At 48.2% G+C, this 20,647-nt stretch overlaps 1 protein-coding gene across 5 annotated transcripts in view; it reads left to right on the top strand.

Moving 5' to 3' along the window:
• ripor2 (RHO family interacting cell polarization regulator 2) overlaps positions 1 to 20,647 on the top strand; it is a 122,868-nt gene that overhangs the window by 10,794 nt on the left and 91,427 nt on the right. The window contains exon 1 of one of the 5 annotated variants that reach the window (XM_078414580.1): positions 15,536 to 15,598. The exons of the other annotated variants lie outside the window; for them this stretch is intronic. The gene's annotated coding sequence lies outside the window, so the exon portion shown is untranslated. Of the gene's footprint in view, positions 1 to 15,535; positions 15,599 to 20,647 lie in introns of those variants that run through there. 5 annotated transcript variants of the gene reach the window in all.

The following is a 20,647-nucleotide window of genomic DNA, read 5'->3' as shown; positions in this document are numbered from 1 at the left end:
AACAATCCCCCACACTGTAACATCGAGTGATAGAGAAACAATCCCTCACACTGTAACATCGAGTGACAGTGAACATTGAAAACATTGAGTGATAGTGAACATTGAGTGATAGTGAACATTGGAGTGATGGAGAACATTGAGTTATAGTGAACATTGGGTAATGGTAAACATCGAGTGATATTGAACATTGAGTGATGGTGAACATTGAGTGATAGTGAACATGGAGTGATGGTGAACATTGAGTGATAGTGAACATAGAGTGTTACTGGTGAACATGGAGTGATAATGAACATGGAGTGATAATGAACATGGAGTGATAGTGAACATTGAGTGATAGTGAACATGGAATGATAGTGAACATTGAGTGATAGTGAACATTGAGTGGTAGTGAACATGGAGTGGTAGTGAACATGGTGTGGTAGTGAACATTGAGTGATAGTGAACACTGAGTGATAGTGAACGTTGAGTGATAGTGAACATTGAGTGATAGTGAACATTGAGTGGTCGTGAACAGTGAGTGATAGTGAACATGGAGTGATAGTGAACATGGAGTGATAGTTAACATTGAGTGGTCATGAACATGGAGTGATAGTGAACATGGAGTGATGGAGAACATTGAGTGATAGACATTCTTGCCATAGAGGGAGTACAGAGAAGGTTCACCAGATTGATTCCTGGGATGGCAGGACTTTCATATGAAGAAAGACTGGATAGACTCGGCTTGTACTCGCTGGAATTTAGAAGATTGAGGGGGGGTCTTATAGAAACTTACAAAATTCTTAAGGGGTTGGACAGGCTAGATGCAGGAAGATTGTTCCCAATGTTGGGGAAGTCCAGAACAAGGGGTCACAGTTTAAGGATAAGGGGGAAGTCTTTTAGGACCGAGATGAGAACTTTTTTTTTCACACAGAGAGTGGTGAATCTGTGGAATTCTCTGCCACAGAGGGTAGTTGAGGCCAGTTCATTGGCTATATTTAAGAGGGAGTTAGATGTGGCCCTTGTGGCTAAAGGGATCAGGGGGTATGGAGAGAAGGCAGGTACGGGATACTGAGTTGGATGATCAGCCATGATCATATTGAATGGCGGTGCAGACTCGAAGGGCCGAATGGCCTACTCCTGCACCTATTTTCTATGTTTCTATTAACATTGGGTAATGGTAAACATTGAGTGATAGTGAACAATGATGGTGAATATTGAGTGATAGTGAACATGGAGTGATGGTGAACATGGAGTGATAGTGAACATTGAGTGATAGTGAACATGGAGTTATGGTGAACATTGAGTGATAGTGAACATGGAGTGTTACTGGTGAACATGGAGTGATAATGAACATGGAGTGATAGTCAACATTGAGTGATAGTGAACATTGAGTGAAAGTGAACATTGAATGATAGTGAACATTGAGTGGTAGTGAACATTGGGTGGTAGTGAACATTGGGTGGTGCTGAACATTGAGTGATAGTGAACGCTGAGTGATAATGAACGTTGAGTGATAGTGAACATGGAGTGATAGTGAACATGGAGTGATAGTGAACATTGAGTGATAGTGACCATGGAGTGATAGTGAACATTGAGTGGTAGTGAACATGGAGTGATAATGAACATGGAATGATGGTGAACATTGAGTGATGGTGAACATTGAGTGATGGTGAACATTGAGTGATGGTGAACATGGAGTGATGGTGAATATTGAGTGATAGTGAACATGAAGTGATAGTGAACCCTGGGAACATAGAGTGATAGTGAACATAGAGTGATAGTGAACACTGGGAACATGGAGTGATGGTCAATATTGAGTGATAGTGAACATGGGGTGATAGTGAACATTGAGTGATATTAGTGAACATTGAGTGATAGTGAACATGATGGTGAATATTGAGTGATGGGGAACATTGAGTGCTGGTGAACATTGGGTGGTAGTGAACTTGGAGTGATAGTGGACACTGGGAACATAGAGTGATAGTGAAGCAAGCCCCTACACTGTGAAATAAAATCTATTGAAGCAAAGTGTGGGGCCTTGGTGCAAGGGTGGGGTTGGCTTGTGGTCAGGTAAAACCGACCGCGTTTTCCGTTCTCATGCTCTGCGTAAACTTCTGAGAGAGCTAAAGAGGAACAAACCCGTTGCTGTAACTCGTAAGGAGAGTGGATTAATTTTGCACAGCTGTTTTGCAATTAAACAGGGGTGAAAGGGGTGACAAAGGGGTGAAATGAATAGAAGCGAGCAATGGCATTAAACTGGCGAGAGTGAATTACAGCTCTGTTTATCGTCATGCGTACCGTGGATACAGTGAGATCTGACAGCAAAGAAAAAGATAGGGTATAAACCAGAGATAGACACAAAAAGCCGGAGTAACTCAGTGGGGCAGGCAGCATCTCAGGAGAGAAGGAATGGGTCTCTCCAGAGATGCTGCCTGTCCCGCTGAGTTACTCTGGGTTTTTGTGTCTATCTTCAGTTTTAAACCCGCATCTGCAGTTCCTTGTGTGGTCCTGAGATCCTGCGAGCGATGCCGTCTGGAGCTACGCTCCTGGTAGGGTCACCCATGGCGGTAAGGTCGAGGGGGAGGTCCCTGACAAAGAGCGATCCGACCAAGACCTCAACGGAGGAACAGGCGGAGGGAGGGTGATGGCCGACTTTAGTGGAGCGTCACGACGGCTGGGAAGGTGGATGGATGAAAGCCGCGGGAGAAAAGGGTCCCCGGTCGTCTTGGACTCCACGCCACTGGATCCTGAGCCAGATCTGTCAAGGACCGTGTGGTGGCTGTCTGTGCACCAGTCTCCCCACGTGCACCAGTCTCCCCACGCACAGGCGTCCCGACCCTATGGAGAGGACAGTCACACTCGCTTCCAGTGACCGCCGATCAGCATCTGCAGTTCCTTCCGACACAGAGATTAGCTTAACTTGACATCATGGAGCATCTCGGGAGAGAAGGAATGGGTGACGTTTCGGGTCGAGACCTTTCTTCAGACTGAAACGTCACCCATTCCTTCTCTCCCGAGATGCTGCCTGACCTGCTGAGTTACTCCAGCATTTTGTGAATAAATCGATTTGTACCAGCATCTGCAGTTATTTTCTTATATAACTTGGCATCATGTTCAGCATGGCAAGTGTGGGCCGAAGGGTCTTTCCTGTGCTGTGCTGGTACATATTCTATGTTCTTCCGCTTGGAATGTTGATTACTGGCCCATTGATTCTTTGAGAAGCAACTGGGTGAACATTTGAAGCAGAATAATTTGTAAGGCATTGGAGAGAGAGAGAGAGAGAGAGAGAGAGAGAGCATTAGTGTTGATAGTATCGGGAGGGGAGACAGTTCAGTTTATTGTCACACGTACCGAGGTACAGTGAAAAGCAACAGACGATGGTGTGGGCCAAGTCAATGGAAATTTATAAGGCAGAGATAGATAAGTTTCTTGATTAGTACGGGTGTCAGGGGGTTATGGGGAGAAGGCAGGAGAATAGACAATAGACAATAGACAATAGGTGCAGGAGGAGGCCATTCGGCCCTTCGAGCCAGCACCGCCATTCAATGTGATCATGGCTGATCATTCTCAATCAGTGCCCCGTTCCTGCCTTCTCCCCATACCCCCTGACTCCGCTATCCTTAAGAGCTCTATCTAGCTCTCTCTTGAATGCATTCAGAGAATTGGCCTCCACTGCCTTCTGAGGCAGAGAATTCCACAGATTCACAACTCTCTGACTGAAAACGTTTTTCCTCGTCTCAGTTCTAAATGGCCGACCCCTTATTCTTAAACTGTGGCCCCTTTGTTCTGGACTCCCCCAACATTGGGAACATGTTTCCTGCCTCTAACGTGTCCAACCCCTTAATAATCTTATACGTTTCGATAAGATCTCCTCTCATCCTTCTAAATTCCGGTGTATACAAGAATGGGGTTAAGAGGGAAAGATTATATTCACAAAATGCTGGAGTAACTCAGCAGGTCAGGCAGCATCTCAGGAGAGAAGGAATGGGCGACGTTTCGGGTCGAGACCCTTCTTCAGACTGGGGTTAAGAGGGAAAGATTGATCAGCCATGATTGAATGGCGGAGTAGACTATTTTGGCCAGTTAGGGCAATGCTTTGTTAAGTATTAAGGGTTGGCACAATAAGCATTGGCTTCTGCCTACACTTTTATTTTTTCGGTCAGAAAATATCACCTGTGATGATACTGTTTTATTTCTGATACAATGATTTTGTACTATTTAACTTTCACAACTGTATGGTCAATCTGTTGTATTGTATTGACCGAAAAAAAATACATTTAAAAAAAAATGCTGGGGTAACTCAGCAGGACAGGCAGCATCTCTGGAGAGAAGTATGACTTTTCGAGTCGAAACCCATCTTCAGATTGGATCAATTTGCAGAAGGGTCTCGACCCGAAATGTCACCCATTCCTTCTCTCCAGAGATGCTGCCTGTCCCGCTGAGTTACTCCAGCATTCTGTGACTATCTTCGGTTTAAACCATCATCTGCAGTTCCTTCATACACACATACATATATATATATATATATTAGTTTAGTTTAGAGATACAGCATGGAAACAGGCCCTTCGGCCCACCGAGTCCGCGCCGACCAGCGATCCCCGCACACCAACACTATCCTACACACACTAAGGACAATTTACACATATATACATACACCGATGAGCAAAAACATTATGACCACTGACAGGTGAAGTGAATAACATTGATTATCTTGTTACAATGGCACCTGTCAAGGGGTGGGATGTATTAGGCAGCAAGTGAACAGTCAGTCCTTGAAGTTGATGTGTTGGATGCAGGAGAAATGGGCAGGAGTAAAGACCTGAGCGACTTTGATAAGGGCCAAATTGTTATGGCCAGACGACTGGGTCAGAGCATCTCTGAAACGGCAAGGCTTGTGGGGTGCTCCCGGTCAGCAGTGGTGAGTACCGACCGACAGTGGTCCGAGGAGGGACAAACCACAAACCGGGGACATTCAGGGTGTTGGGCGCCCAAGGCTCATCGATGCGCGAGGGCAACGAAGGCTATCCCGTCTGGTCCGAACTGACAGAAGGTCGACTGTGGCACAAGTCACAGAAAATGTTAATGGTGGTCACGGGAGGAATGTGTCACAATACACAGTGCATCGCACCCTGCTGCGTATGGGGCTGCACACGGAGGACCAACAGCATATTAGGCAGGTGGTCATAATGTTTTGGCTCATCAGGTCATAATGTTTTGGCTGATCGGTGTATAGATTTAGATTTTTTTTTAGATTTAGAGATACAGTGTGGAAACAGGCCCTTCGGCCCACCGGGTCCGCGCCGCCCAGCGATCCCCGCACATTAACACTATCCTACACACACTAGGGACAATTTTTACATTTGCACAGCCAATTAACCTACAAACCTGTACGTCTTTGGAGTGTGGGAGGAAACCGAAGATCTTGGAGAAAACCCATGCAGGTCACGGGAGAACGTACAAACTCCGTACAGACGGCGCCCGTAGTCAGGATCGAACCTGAGTCTCCGGCGCTGCATTCGCTGTAAGGCAGTAATTCTACCGTGCCGCCCATAAACAATATATATATAATACATAAACACTCTAAAGACGTATAGGTTTGTAGGTTAATTGACTTAGTGTAAGTGCACATAAAAACAGACAAACAATAATAGAGCAAAAAGACACAACCATTGTTCCCATGTCTATGTAGTCTCTGTGGCAGAGAATTCCACAAATAGACTTGGTAGGCTCAGGTTTACGTTTCGGTTTAGATATTCAGTGGAGAAACCGGCCTTGCGGTCCAGCGAGTCCGTGCCGACCAGCGATCCCCACACATTTTCACTATCCTGCACTCACCACGGACGATTTACAATTATACCTACAAACCTGTAAGTCCTTGGAGCGTGGGAGGAAACCGGAGCGCCCGGAGAAAACCCATGCAGGTCGCTTGGGGAGAACGTACAAACTCCGTACGGACAGCACCCGTGGTCGGGATGGAACCCGGGTCTGCCGCTGCGCCACCGTGCGGCTTTCCGCAAAGAGTCATAGTCACACAGCGCGGAAATAGATGTACAGGTTTGTAGGTTAATTGACTTCGGGAAAATTGTGAATTGTCCGCTAGAGAGTTGCGAATTTGTGGAATTCTCTGCCACAGAGGGCAGTGGGGGCCAAATCACTGAATGGATTTGAGAGAGAGTTAGATAGAGCTCTAGGGGCCAGTGGAATCAAGGGATATGGGGAGAAGGCAGGCACGGGTTACTGATTGTGGATGATCAGCCATGATCACAATGAATGACGGTGATGGCTCGAAGGGCCGAATGGCCTCCTCCTGCACCTATTTTTTGTATGTTTCTATGTTTATGTTAGAGCTAGTGTACGGGGTGATCGCTGGTCGGCGCTGACTCGGTGGGCCGCAGGTCCGGTCTGCTCACAGCTTAAGGATAAGGGGGAAGTCTTTTAGGACCGAGATGAGAAAACATTTCTTCACACAGAAAGTGGTGAATCTGTGGAATTCTCTGCCACAGAAGGTAGTTGAGGCCAGTTCATTGGCTATATTTAAGAGGGAGTTAGATGTGGCCCTTGTGGCTAAAGGGATCAGGGGGTAATGGAGAGAAGGCAGGTACGGGATACTGAGCTGGATGATCAGCCATGATCATATTGAATGGCAGTGCAGGCTCAAAGGGCCAAATGGCCTACTCCTGCACCTATTTTCTATGTTTCAATGTGTCTATGTGTCTCTAAAGTCCAAAGTGTAGTGTATATAAATATCTGGCAGACGCACACACGTGACGAGTGTGTTTGGTGGGACGGGAATAGACCAGTTGTGGCAGCTGGTCCTACAGTCCCCTCAGCTACTCTCCCTGTGTGTGTGTCCCTGTCCCCTGCAGCAACTGGGGTTAGGATGAGAAACGTGCGCACACACACGCACGCACGCACACTGCAGGCCGGGAGGGCATCGTAACAGCTGTGGCTGGGGGAGGCAGAGTGGCAGCAGGGGGGCTTGAAAGCAGAAGGGCCCTTCCACTGGCTCATTGAGAAGCACGGCCCACGATAAGAAACGTGCGGACAGGTACATGGATGGGACAGGTTTCATCAGATACGGGGCTAGTATGGATGGGACTAGTATAGATAGGTGAGACTAGTATGGATGGGACATGTTGGTCTTAGTTTAGTTTGGTTTAGAGATACAGCGCGGAAACAGGCATTTTCGGCCCACCGGGTCCGCGCCGACCAGCGATCCCCGCACGTTAACACTATCCGACACACACTAGGGACAATTTACACCCAGCCAATTAACCTACAAACCTGCACGTCTTTGGAGTGTGGGAGGAAACCGAAGATCTCGGAGAAAACCCACGCAGGTCACGGGGAGAGCGTACAAACTCCACACAGGCAGCGCCCGCAGTCGGGATCGAACCCGGGTCTCCGGCGCTGCATTCGCTGTAAGGCAGCAACTCTACCGCTGCGCCACCGTGCCGCCCCGTCATATCATATCATATCATCATATCATATATATACAGCCGGAAACAGGCCTTTTCGGCCCACCAAGTCCGTGCCGCCCAGCGATCCCCATACATTAACACTATCCTACACACCACTAGGGACAATTTTTTTTTTTTTACATTTACCCAGCCAATTAACCTACATACCTGTACATCTTTGGAGTGTGGGAGGAAACCGAAGATCTCGGAGAAAACCCACGCAGGTCACGGGGAGAACGTACAAACTCCTTACAGTGCAGCACCCGTAGTCAGGATCGAACCTGAGTCTCCGGCGCTGCATTCGCTGTAAAGCAGCAACTCTACCGCTGCGCCACCGTGCCGCCCGGTGCGGGCAAGTTGGGACAAGAGGCCTGATTCCACGTTGTAAGACTCCACGACTCTACAACATTTCGGGTCAGTCTGAAGAAGAACCTCGGCTCGAAACGTCACCTATCCAGAAGAGGGAGTGACCGGGGTGAGAATGGTCCTCGATTATGCTGCTGGCCTTGCCGAGGCAGCGTGAGGTGTAGATGGATGCCGATGGGCGGTTTGTGCGATGGTCTGGGCTGCGTCCACAACTCTGCAATTTCCCGCGGTCTTGGATAGAGATGTTCCCAAGCCAAGCTGTGATGCATCCCGATAAAATGCTTTCCACGGCTTCTGTGCACTTCACACAGGTGTAGTGCTTAGGGAGTCTAAAGGGTAACTTTTTTCACACAAAGGGTGGTGAATGTATGGAACGAGCTGCCAGAGGAGGTAGTTGAGGCAGGGACCATTCCAATGTTTAAGAAACAGTTAGACAGGTACACGGACAGGACAGGTTTGGAGGGATATGGACCAAATGCAGGCAGGTGGGACTAGTGCAGCTGGGACATGTTGGCCAGTGTGGGCAATTAGGGCCGAAGGGCCTGTTTCTATGCTGTATCACTCTATGACTCTATGTATTAGCCTACAGACTTGGATACATCTCGATTCCCCCACTCTGGGCTGCTTGGTCTGAAGAAGGGTCCCGACCCTAAACGTCACCTATCCTTGCTCTACAGAGATGCTTCCTGACCTGCAGAGTTACTCCAGCACTTTGTGTCTTTTTTTGTTGTTGTTGCAAAGCAGCATCTGAAGTTCCTTCTGCCTCCATTTACATAGAAACATAGAAAACAGGTGCAGGAGTTGGCCATTAGGTCCTTCGAGCCAGCACCGCCATTCAACATGATCATGGCTGGTCATCCAGAATCAGTATCCCGTTCCTGCTTTCTCCCCATAATTCCTTGATTCCGTTAGGCCCAAGAGCTAAATCTAACTCTCTCTTGAAAACATCCAGTGAATTGGCCTCCACTGCCTTCTGTGGCAGAGAATTCCACAGATTCACAACTCTCTGGGTGAAAAAGATTTTCCTCATCTCAGTCCTAAATGGCCTACCCCTTATTCTTAAACTGTGACCCCTGGTTCTCAACTCCCCCAACATGGGGAACTGACTCCCCCAACATCGGAATTAGATAGACGCAAAAAGCTGGAGTATCTCAGCGGGTCAGGCAGCATCTCTGGAGAGAAGGAATGCGTGACGTTTCGGGTCGAGATTGTTTTTATGTCCATCTTCTATTTAAAGCAGCATCTGCAGTTCTTTCCTACACATCTTTCCGACAGAGTTGTGAATCTGTGGAATTCTCTGCCACAGAGGGCAGTGGAGGCCAATTCACTGGATGAATTTAAGAGGGAGTTAGATAGAGCTCTGGGGGCTAGTGGAATCAAGGGATATGGGGAGAGGTTGGGCACAGGCTACTGATTGTGGATGATCAGCCATGATCACAATAAATAAAAGAGAGTTAGATAGAGCTCTAGGGCAATGGTTCCCAACCTGGGGAAAATTTTCTCCCCAAGTGGGGTACATTTCACCCACCATTATTGTTATTTGAATTTAAAATAATAATGTTAAAAACAGTATTTTAAAAGTTCCCCTTTGTCGGTTGCTTTATTGTAGTAGAAGTGTAAACTCAAACCACTGAACAAAACAGGGTGGGGGTAAATTTACTTTAGAAAAGATGCAAAGGGGTAAACGGGATGTAAAAGGTTGGGAACCTCTGCTCTAGGGGCTTGCGGAATCAAGGGTATGTGGGGAGAAGGCAGGCACGGGTTACTGATCGTGGATGATCAGCCACGATCACAATGAATGGCGGTGCTGGCTCAAAGGGCCAAGTGGGCTCCTCCTGCACCTAACATAGAAACATAGAAAATAGGTGCAGGAGGAGGCCATTCGGCCCTTCAAGGCTGATCATCCACAATCAGTAACCCGTGCCTGCCTTCTCCCCATATACCTTGATTCCACTAGCCCCCAGAGCTCTATCTAACTCTCTCTTAAATCCATCCAGTAATTTGCCCCCCACTGCCCTCTGTGGCAGGGAATTCCACAAATTCACAACTCTCTGGGTGAAAAAGTTCCTTCCCACCTCAGTTTTAAACGACCTCCCCTTCATTCTAAGACTGGGGCCCCTGGTTCTGGACTCGCCCAACGTTGGGAACATTTTTCCTGCATCTAGCTTGTCCAGTCCTTTTATCATTTTATATGTCTCTATAAGATCCACTCTCATCCTTCTAAACTCCAGTGAATACAAGCCTAGTCTTTTCAATTCTTCCTCACATGACAGTCCCGCCATCACAGGGGTCAATCTCGTGAACCTACGCTGCACTGCCTCAATTACAAGGATGTCCTCAAATTAGGAGACCAAAACTGTACACAATACTCCAGATGTGGTCTTACCAGGGCCCTATACAGCTGCAGAAGAACCTCTTTACTCCTATACTGAAATCCTCTTGTTATGATGGCCTATTTTCTATGTTTCCGTGTTTTCTATGGGATTGAGATTGTTTGTTCTGAAGCCTCACACCTCGGCTGCAATCTCGGGGAGCAATGCCTCATCATCTCTACCAAACACTTTCCCCTCTGATGAACAATACCTGTTCCCTTGATGATCAGAGACGTTCTCCCTGATCAATAGACCAATGTTTATGCCTCACCTCACACCAGCAAAACAGAACGTCCATTATCACATAGTTGTTTGTGACATCATGTGCCTGCATAGGCCATCTGCTTTTAGTTTTTTCCAAATATTTTAGGATGTGGTAGAAAGGTATCGGGGTGTCAGGCAAATCGAGGACACACCAACATCCACAACACGCCCCAGATTCCTACAATTCTGTGGAATTCTCTGCCTCAGAAGGCAGTGGAGGCCAATTCTCTGAATGCATTCAAGAGAGAGCTAGTTAGAGCTCTTAAGGATAGCGGAGTCAGGGGGTATGGGGAGAAGGCAGGAACGGGGTACTGATTGAGAATGATCAGCCATGATCACATTGAATGGCGGTGCTGCCTCGAAGGGCCGAATGGCCTCTTCCTGCACCTATTGTCTATTGACATTCACTGTGTAAGTCACTGGATATAGAAACCTAGAAGCATAGAAAATAGGTGCAGGAGGAGGCCATTCGCCCCCTTCGAGCCAGCACTGCCATTCATTGTGATCATGGCTGATCGTCCACAATCAGTAACCTGTGCCTGCCTTCTCCCCATATCCCTTGATTCCACTAGCCCCTAGAGCTCTGTCTAACTCTCTTTTAAATTCATCCAGTGAATTGGCCTCCACTGCCCTCTGTGGCAGAGAATTCCACAATTTCACAACTCTCTGGGTGAAAAAGTTTTTTCTCACCTCAGTTTTAAATGGCCTCCCCTTTATTCTTAGACTGTGGCCCCTGTTTCTGGACTCCCCCCAACATTGGGAACATTTTTCCTGCATCCAGCTTGTCCAGTCCTTTTATAATTTTATACGTCTCTATAAGATCCCCTCTCATCCTTCCAAACTCCAGTGAATACAAGCCCAGTCTTTCCAATCTTTCCTCATATGACAGTCCCGCCATCCCGGGGATTAACCTGGTGAACCTGTATCTAGCAAGCTCGCCCTTGTTGAGTTTCTCCAACACCCTCTCTCGCTGCTCCCCCTCTGTGTTCCTCCTGCTCTCCGGCTCTGCGGTCTCGTTTTCACGCCTTACCCTTCCATGTCTCTACCTCTCCCCCTCCCCTGACTCTCAGTCTCAAGGAGGGTCTGGAATTGACCCAGGGGTGTAACGCTGAGGCTCTATACAAGGCGCTGGTCAGGCGGCATGTGGAGTATTGTCAGCAATTTTGGGCACCATATCTGAGGAGGGAGGTGCTGGCGCTGGAGGGAGTTCATGGTTCAAGGTCAAGGTCAGTTTATTGTCACGTGTACCAACCAAGGTACAGTGAAATTCGTATTACCATACAGCCGTACTAAAACAAAAGCAACAAGACACACAACTACATAAATGTTAACATATGGGAGGCGCATTCCCAATCTCGTTGTACCTCTGTACAATGACAATAAAGATATATTGTATTGTATTGTATAAACACTCACCACAGTGGATTCCCCACATTCCTCACTGTGATGGAAGGCAACAAAGTCCAATCTTCTTCCTGTTGTATTTTCCCGCGGTCAGGGCAGTCAAACCATCCAATGTTGGGGGAGTTGGCGGTCGAAGCTCCTGCGTTGGGGCATTCGAAGCTCCTGCGGCTTGGAGCTCCCGACGTCGGTCTCCAACCAGAAACCGTGAGCTCCGCGATGTCGCAGTCCACAGGCTCCCGCGGTGGAGCTCCCGAAGCCGGTCTCCAGCAAAGGCCGCCATCTCCTCGATGTTAGGCCACAGAGCGGACAGAGATACAATACAGAGGAGTCCAGAGGAGGTTTACGAGAAAGATCCCGGGAATGAGTGAGTTAACCTATCATGAGCGTTTGACGGCACTGGGCCTGTACTCGCTGGAGTTCAGAAGGATGAGGGGGGACCTCATTGAAACGTTCAGAATAGTGAAAGGCCTGGATAGGCTGGATGTGGAGAGGATGTTTCCACTAGAGGATGTTTCCACTTATTATTATTATCTGAATGGTGTCAAGTTAGGAAATGGGGAAGTACAAAGAGATCTGGGTGTCCTTGTTCATCAGTCACTTAAAGTTAGCATGCAGGTACAGCAGGCAGTGAAGAAAGCTAATGGCGTGTTGGCCTTTATGACAAGAGGATCAAAGAGGTCCTTCTGCAGTTGTACAGGGCCCTAGTGAGACCACACCTGGAGTACTGTGTGCAGTTTTGGTCTCCAAATTTGAGGAAGGATATTCTTGCTATTGAGGGCGTGCAGCGTAGGTTCACTAGGTTAATTCCCGGAATGGCGGGACTGTCGTATGTTGAAAGACTGGAGCGACTAGGCTTGTATACGCTGGAATTGAGAAAGATGAGAGGGGATCTTATTGAAACATATAAGATTATTAAGGGATTGGACACATTAGAGGCAAGAAACATGTTCCCAATGTTGGGGGAGTCCTGACCCAGGGGCCACAGTTTAAGAATAAGGGGTAGGCCATTTAGAACGGAGATGGGGGGAAAACTTTTTCAGTCAGAGAGTTGTAAATCTGTGGAATTCTCTGCCACAGAGGGCAGTGGAGGCCAAATCACTGGATGGATTTAAGAGAGAGTTAGATAGAGCTCTCGGGGCTAGCGGAATCAAGGGATATGGGAATCAGTCAGAGAGTTGTAAATCTGTTGAATTCTCTGCCTCAGAAGGCAGTGGAGGCCAATTATCTGGATGCTTTCAAGAGAGAGCTAGATAGAGCTTTTAAAGATAGCGGAGTCAGGGGGTATGGGGAGAAGGCAGGAACGGGGTACTGATTGTGAATGATCAGCCATGACCTCAATGAATGGCGGTGCTGGTTCGAAGGGCCGAATGGCCTACTCCTGCACCTATTGTTTGTTGTCTAGTGGGAGTCTATGACAAGAGGTCATAGCCTCTGAATTAAAGGACGTTCCTTTAAGAAGGAGATGAGGAGGAATTTCTTTAGTCAGAGGGTGGTGAATCTGTGAAATTCATTGCTGCTGCAGGCTGTGGAGGCCAAGTCAATGAATGTTTTAAGGCAGAGAGAGATAGATTCTTGATTAATACGGGTGCCAGGGGACGTTCTCTTAGGAAGGAGATGAGGAATATCTTTTGTCAGAATTCATTGTCACGGAAGGCTGTGTTCAGTTATTTCTAAGGCGGAGATTGACAGATTCTTGATTAGAGCGGGTGTCAAAGATTACGGGGAGAAGGCAGGAGAATGGGGTTAGGTGGGAGAGATAGATCAGACATGATTGAATGGCGGAGTAGACTTGATGGGCCAAATGGCCTAGTTCTGCTCCTATCACATGACCTTATGAAGCATCACCTATTCCTTCTCTCCAGAGATGCTGCCTGTCCCGCTGAGTTACTCCAGCATTCAGTGTCTATCTTCGGTGCGAACTGGCTTCTGCTGTTCCTTCCTGCACATGTTGTTTAGGGTTGTCATGTGCACCGATGTTGTGTGAACGGAAAGACTGTACATGTTTACAATGAAGCCGTCCACAGTGTACTGATCGAGGATAAAGGGAATAATGTTTAGAGCAAGATAAAGTCTAGTACAGTCCGATTAAAGATGGCCCGGAGGTCTCCAATGAGGTAGTTGGAAGGTCAGAACTGCTCTCTCAGTTGGTGGTAGGATGGTTCAGTTGCCCGCGGCAGCGTCTTCGCCCGCCCCGAATCGCGGGGCTTGGGTCGGCCCGCCGCGGACCTTTCACCGTCCGGCGTGGCCTGGAATAGGCCGCGGGATTTTCTCCGCCCGGCGGGGGCTTTAATGTCGGGAGCCCCGACCGCCCCGACGTGGCAACTCCAACAGCCTGACCGCGGGAGAAGACGGCAGGGGAAGAGAAAAGACATTCTGGCCTTCCATCACAGTGAGGAGGGACTGGAGGAGACTCACTGTGATGGATGTTTCTTTTGTTTGGTGTTGGTTTATGATTATGTGTGTTATTGCATTTTTATTGATTATTCTTATTGGTCTTATTGTTGAACTGCGGGTAATTTTTCATTTCACTGCACATTTATGTGTATGTGACAAATAAATGACTATTGATTGACTGTCCCTGAATCTGGAGGTGTGCGTTTTCACACCTCTGTACCTTGTGCCCGATGGGAGAGGGGAGAAGAGGGAGTGGCCGGGGTGCAACTGGTCCTTGATGATGCTGCTGGCCTTGCCAAGGCAGCGTGAGGTGTGGATGGAGTCAATGGAAGGGAGGTTGGTTTTTGTGCGATGGTCTGGGCTGCTGCGTCCACAATTCAGTGCAACTTCTTGCGGTCTTGGATGGAGCTGTTCCCGAACCATGAGAAGGAATGGCCGAGACACTTCTTCAGACTCAATGGGTGACGTTTCGGGTCGAGACCCTTCTCTTCAGCTCCTCTCTGCACCTTTGCCAGCTTGACATCGTGTGGATATTGTGAAGCAGAGTCGGGACTACCTGGTACGAGAAAAGGCACTTTGTTTCCTTGCTTTCAGTTTAGTTTATTGTCACGTGTACCGAGGTACAGTGAAAAGCTTTTGTCGCATGCTGACCAGCCAGCGGAAAGACAATACATGATTACAATCGAGCCGTTCACAGTGTATAGAAGAAGGGTCTCGACCCGAAACGTCACCCATTCCTTCTCTCCAGAGATGCTGCCTGACCCGCTGAGTTACTCCAGCATTTTGTGACACCTCAGATCCATGATAAGTGGATCACCTTTAGTGCAAGGTAAAGTCCGACCAAGGATAGTCCAAGGGTCTCCAATGAGGTCGATAGTAGTTCAGGACCGCCTCCGGTTGTGGTAGGATGGTTCAGTTGCCTGATAACAGATCGTAAGATCATTAGTGACAGGAGCAGAATTAGGCCATTCGGCCCATCGAGTCTACTCCGCCGTTCAATCGTGGGCGGTCTATCTCTCCCTCCTAACCCCATTCTCCAGAAAACCTTTGGGACGAAACTGAACCTGGCGTGCGTGTTTTCACACTTCGCCTGACGGGGGGAGGGGGTGGGGGGAAAGAGGCAGTGGCCAGGGTTCACCTTGCAACATCTCGGTGCCACGAAACGTCTCACAGGCAGAAGTCCCGGTTATCTTTGATCTGCTAAAGTGGCGAATAGGAAGTGACGATGAGTGGGTAATTTTGGCACTATAAATAAACTCAAGTGTCTCACAGCTAAGCAGGGCAGCTGCAAAGCCATCGCACGCACCAGGCACAGATACACTGGCAGAGGAGGCAGTGAGGACGTGGATGGCACTTGAGGTAACGTCTTGCCTTGCGCACAATACTGCGGAGGTCACGGGTCTTGCCATAGAGGGAGGACAGAGAAGGTTCACCAGATTGATCCCTGGGATGGCAGGACTTTCATATGAAGAAAGACTGGATAGACTCGGCTTGTACTCGCTGGGATTTAGAAGATTGAGGGGGGATCTTATAGAAACTTACAACATTCTTAAGGGGTTGGACAGGCTAGATGCAGGAAGATTGTTCCCGATGTTGGGGAAGTCCAGAACAAGGGGTCACAGTTTAAGGATAAGGGGGAAGTCTTTTAGGACCGAGATGAGAAAGTTGTTTTTCACACAGAGAGTGGTGAGTCTGTGGAATTCTCTGCCACAGAAGGTAGTTGAGGCCAGTTCATTGGCTATATTTAAGGGGGAGTTAGATGTGGCCCTTGTGGCTAAAGAGATCAGGGGGTATGGAGAGAAGGCAGGTACAGGTTACTGAGTTGGATGATCAGCCATGATCATATTGAATGGCGGTGCAGGCTCGAAGGGCCGAATGGCCTACTCCTGCACCTATTTTCTATGTTTCTATGTTTCTAGGTCTTCTCCGTTCCAATGGCTCCTCACGTGTGTCTTCGAGGAGTTACTGCCGCGTTTCAGCGTATCGAGTGCCGGAGATAAAGCAGGGGGAAGAAGTAATCTTGCCCCCTGAGCTACCCTGCATCAACCGTTGCGCGAGAGAAGGAACTGCAGGTGCTGGTTTAATCCGAAGAGACGGAGCACTAGAAAGCTGGCGGACTCAGAGTGCTGGAGGAACTCGGGGGGTCGGGCGGCATCTCGGGAGAGAAGGAACGGGCGACGTTTCGGGCCGAGACCCTCGAAACGTCACCCTTTCCTTCTCTCCTGAGATGCCTGACCCGCTGAGTTACTCCAGCATTTTGAGTCCACCTTCCATTTGAACCAGCATCTGCAGTTATTTACTGACGCTGAAAAGCTGGAGTAACTCAGCGGGTCGGGCGGCGTCTCTGGAGAGAAGGAGCGGGCGACGTTTCGTGCCGAGACCCTTGACAGCATCTCAACCCGAAACGTCACCCTTTCCTTCTCTCCTGAGATGCCGCCTGTCCCGCTGAGTTACTCCAGCTTTTTTGTGTCTGCCTTGCATCAACTGTTGCTTTCCAACGTGATTAGAGCACACTGCACCACCAGCTTTTTAACCCCTTAGAGCTTGTGATAGTAGCTAGGCAACAACAAAATAAATGGCATGCCAGCAAGACAGATTAGTGTCGCTGTATTTGGTGATCAGATAGTTGTCCTGAGTTGTTGGATGTGTTTGCTTAATCCTGTCTCCATTTGAGAATGTTTTCGTTTGGGCAGCTTACAGCCCAGTGGTGTGAATATTGGTTTCTCCAACTTTAATTAACCCGGGCACTCCCTCTCTCTCTCTCCCCCTCCCTCTCTCTCTCTCCCCCTCCCCCTCCCTCTCTCTCTCCCCCTCCCCCTCCCTCTCTCTCTCCCCCTCCCCCTCCATCTCTCTCTCCCCCTCCCCCTCCCCCACCCAAGTCGCACCAGCTTCTCGTTTTCACCCAACCAACAGCTAACAATGGCCCGTTTCCTTTATCATCGTTACTTTTTTGCACAAAATGCTGGAGTAACTCAGCAGGTCAGGCATGGGTGACGTTTCGGGTCGAGACCCTTTACTTTATTGCATGTCTTTCATTCACTGCTCTTTATTTCTCCACATCGCCGTCTGCATCCCTCGCTCCCCTCATCCCTAACTAGTCTGAAGAAGGGTCTCAACCCGAAACGTCACCCATTCCTTCTCTCCAGAGACGCTGCCCAGTCGGCTTGTACTCGCTGGAATTTAGAAGATTGAGGGGGGATCTTATAGGAACTTACAAAATTCTTAAGGGGTTGGACAGGCTAGATGCAGGAAGATTGTTCCCGATGTTGGGGAAGTCCAGAACAAGGGGTCACAGCTTAAGGATAAGGGGGAAGTCTTTTAGGACCGAGATGTAGAAAGTTTTTTTTCACACAGAGAGTGGTGAATCTGTGGAATTCTCTGCTACAGAAGGTAGTTGAGGCCAGTTCATTGGCTATATTTAAGAGGGAGTTAGATGTGGCCCTTGTGGCTAAAGGGATCAGTGGGTATGGAGAGAAGGCAGGTACGGGATACTGAGTTGGATGATCAGCCATGATCATATTGAATGGCGGTGCAGGCTCGAAGGGCCGAATGGCCTACTCCTGCACCTATTTTCTATGTTTCTATGTTTCTATGTCCCGCTGAGTTACTCTGGCCTTTGAGAATTGTTCAGATTGCTTCACAACATTTCGAAAAGGAAGCATTGTGAAGAATGGATTTCATTTATTATATTTTGTGGCTGCGGAGGGCAACCCATTGGGTATTTTTAAGGTGGAGATTTGTTAGATGCGTGATCAGTTTGGTTTTGTTTAGAGATACAGCGCGGCCCACCGAGTCCGTGCCCACCCGCGATCACCCCGTACACTAGCACTACCCTACATACACTCGGGGGACAATTTACAAAACCAATTAACCTACAAACCCGTACGTCCTTTGGAGTGTGGGTGGAAACCGGAGCACCCGGGGAAAAACCCACGCAGGTCACGGGGGAGAACGTGCAAACTCCGCACAGACAGCACCCGCAGTCGGGCTCGAACCCGGGTCTCTGGCGCTGTGAGGCAGCAGCCCTACCGCCGCGCCACCGTGCCGCCCAAATTAGGGTTAGTAAGGAAGTCAATGGTTATGGGGAGAAGGCAGGAGAATGGGGTTGAGAGAGAGAGATAGATCGGCCATGATTGAATGGCGGAGTAAACTCGATCGGCCAAATGGCCTCATTCTGCTCCTGTGACTTACGACCATGAACTTAAAGTACAAACCATATTCTTCTCTGTTCTGTTTGGGACAATTGCCAGTGTTTTACTGTTAATAACTCGCATCATTTAATTGTTTATTGCTCTGTGGCTTGGCAGGATGAACTTGTTGACCATTGTGCTGTAATCTCAGTTTATATCAAGGATATTTTGAGTCATCAATTACATTATGTAAGTGCATCGCATTAGTGTGGACATGGATTCTCCGAATGTGTTTCTGATCCCATGAATGCCTGAGTATCTATAAGAGTCTTGCGCAGCTGTTCGTACGTGCATGCGTACACGTGTGTGGTTTATGTGTAGGAAGGGACTGCAGATGCTGGTTTAAATGCGAGGATGTAGACACACAATGCTGGAGTAACTCAGCGGGACAGGCAGCATCCCTGGAGAGAAGGAATGGGTGACGTTTCGGGTCGAGACCCTTCTTCAGTCTGAGAGTCAGGGGAGAGTTAAACGAGAGATATAGGCGGTGATGTGGAGAGATATAGAACAAATGAATGAAAGGTACGCAAAAAAGTAACGATGATAAAGGCCATTTATTTCTTGTTGAGTCTCTTAATCCTGACTCGTTTTCATCTTGCCCACAGCAATGGCCTGTTTCATTCATCATCGATACATTTTTGCATTTCTTTCAGTCATTTGAGCATCTAGCTTGTCCAGTCCCTTTTATAATTTTATATTATAGAGACGTATAACATTATAAGAGGACTGGACAAGTTAGATGCAGGAAAAATGTTCCCAATGTTGGGCGAGTCCAGAACCAGGGGCCACACACTGTCTTAGAATAAAGGGGAGGCCATTTAAAACTGAGGTGAGAAGAAACTTTTTCACCCAGAGAGTTGTGAATTTGTGGAATTCTCTATTGCCACAGAGGGCAGTGGAGGCCAAATCACTGGATGGATTTAAGAGAGAGAGTTAGATAGAGCTCTGGGGGCTAGCGGAATCAAGGGATATGGGGAGAAGGCAGGCACGGGTTACTGATTGTGGACGATCAGCCATGATCACAATGAATTGGTTCGAAGGGCAGAATGGCCTCCTCCTGCACCTGTTGTCTATGTTTCTATGTATATCTCTGTACTATCGTCCATACCTCTCGTTTCCCATTTCCTTTCCTCAAGACTCTCAGTCTGAAGAATGGTCTCATCCCGAAAGTTTCCAGTTAGAAGACTGAGGGGGGATCTTATAGAAACATATAAAATTATTAAGGGGTTGGAGAGGCTAGATGCGGGAAGATTGTTCCCGATGTTGGGGAAGTCCAGAACCAGGGGTCACAGCTTAAGGATAAGGGGGAAGTCTTTTAGGACCGAGATGAGAAAACATTTCTTCACACAGAGAGTTGTGAGTCTGTGGAATTCTCTGCCACAGAAGGTAGTTGAGGCCAGTTCATTGGCTATATTTAAGAGGGAGTTAGATGTGGCCCTCGTGGCTAAAGGGATCAGGGGGTATGGAGAGAAGGCAGGTACGGGATACTGAGCTGGATGATCAGCCATGATCATATTGAATGGCGGTGCAGGCTCGAAGGGCCGAATGGCCTACTCCTGCACCTATTTTCTATGTTTCTATGTTTAGCCTCTCCTGCATATGGAAGCCAGTGGCAAGTTCACCTTCACGTTTTTTTCCTATTCTTGCTGAAGACTTTCCTTGCATTTCCTTTTGCAACAGTGGTCCCACACTGACTGACGTCTGATAGGGTGTTGAGCATACGCGTCTGAAACAAGGTCTCGACCTGAAACATCACCTATTCATAGAAACATAGAAAATGGGTGCAGGAGGAGGCCATCTGGCCCTTCGAGCCAGCAACGCCATTCAATGTGATCATGGCTGATCATCCACAATCAGTACCCCGTTCCTGCTTTCTCCCCGTGTCCCTTGATTCCATTAGCCCGAAGAGCTGTATCTAACTCTCTCTTGAAAACATCCTTTGTACGAACCATTACAAAACATTGCAGTTGTGTAAAAGTTTAGTTAGGCCATGTCTTGGAGTATCGTGTGCAGTTCTGGTCACCCAAGAGGAAGGATGTATTCATACACAATACCTCTGTGGTATTTATTGTTTCATTGGGCTGCCAATGGAAGGTGAAGAAGGTTTGAGTTTGTTTAGTTTAGAGATACAGCGCGGAAGGAAACAGGCCCATTGGCCCACCGAGTCGGGGCTCGACCAGCGATCCCCGCGCACTAACACTAACACTACCCTACACAC

Source organism: Rhinoraja longicauda, chromosome 2, assembly GCF_053455715.1.
Source record: "Rhinoraja longicauda isolate Sanriku21f chromosome 2, sRhiLon1.1, whole genome shotgun sequence".
Lineage (NCBI taxonomy): Eukaryota > Metazoa > Chordata > Chondrichthyes > Rajiformes > Arhynchobatidae > Rhinoraja > Rhinoraja longicauda.
The sequence above is the reverse complement of the archived record's forward strand: the minus strand, read 5'-3'. Positions and strand labels throughout refer to the sequence as shown.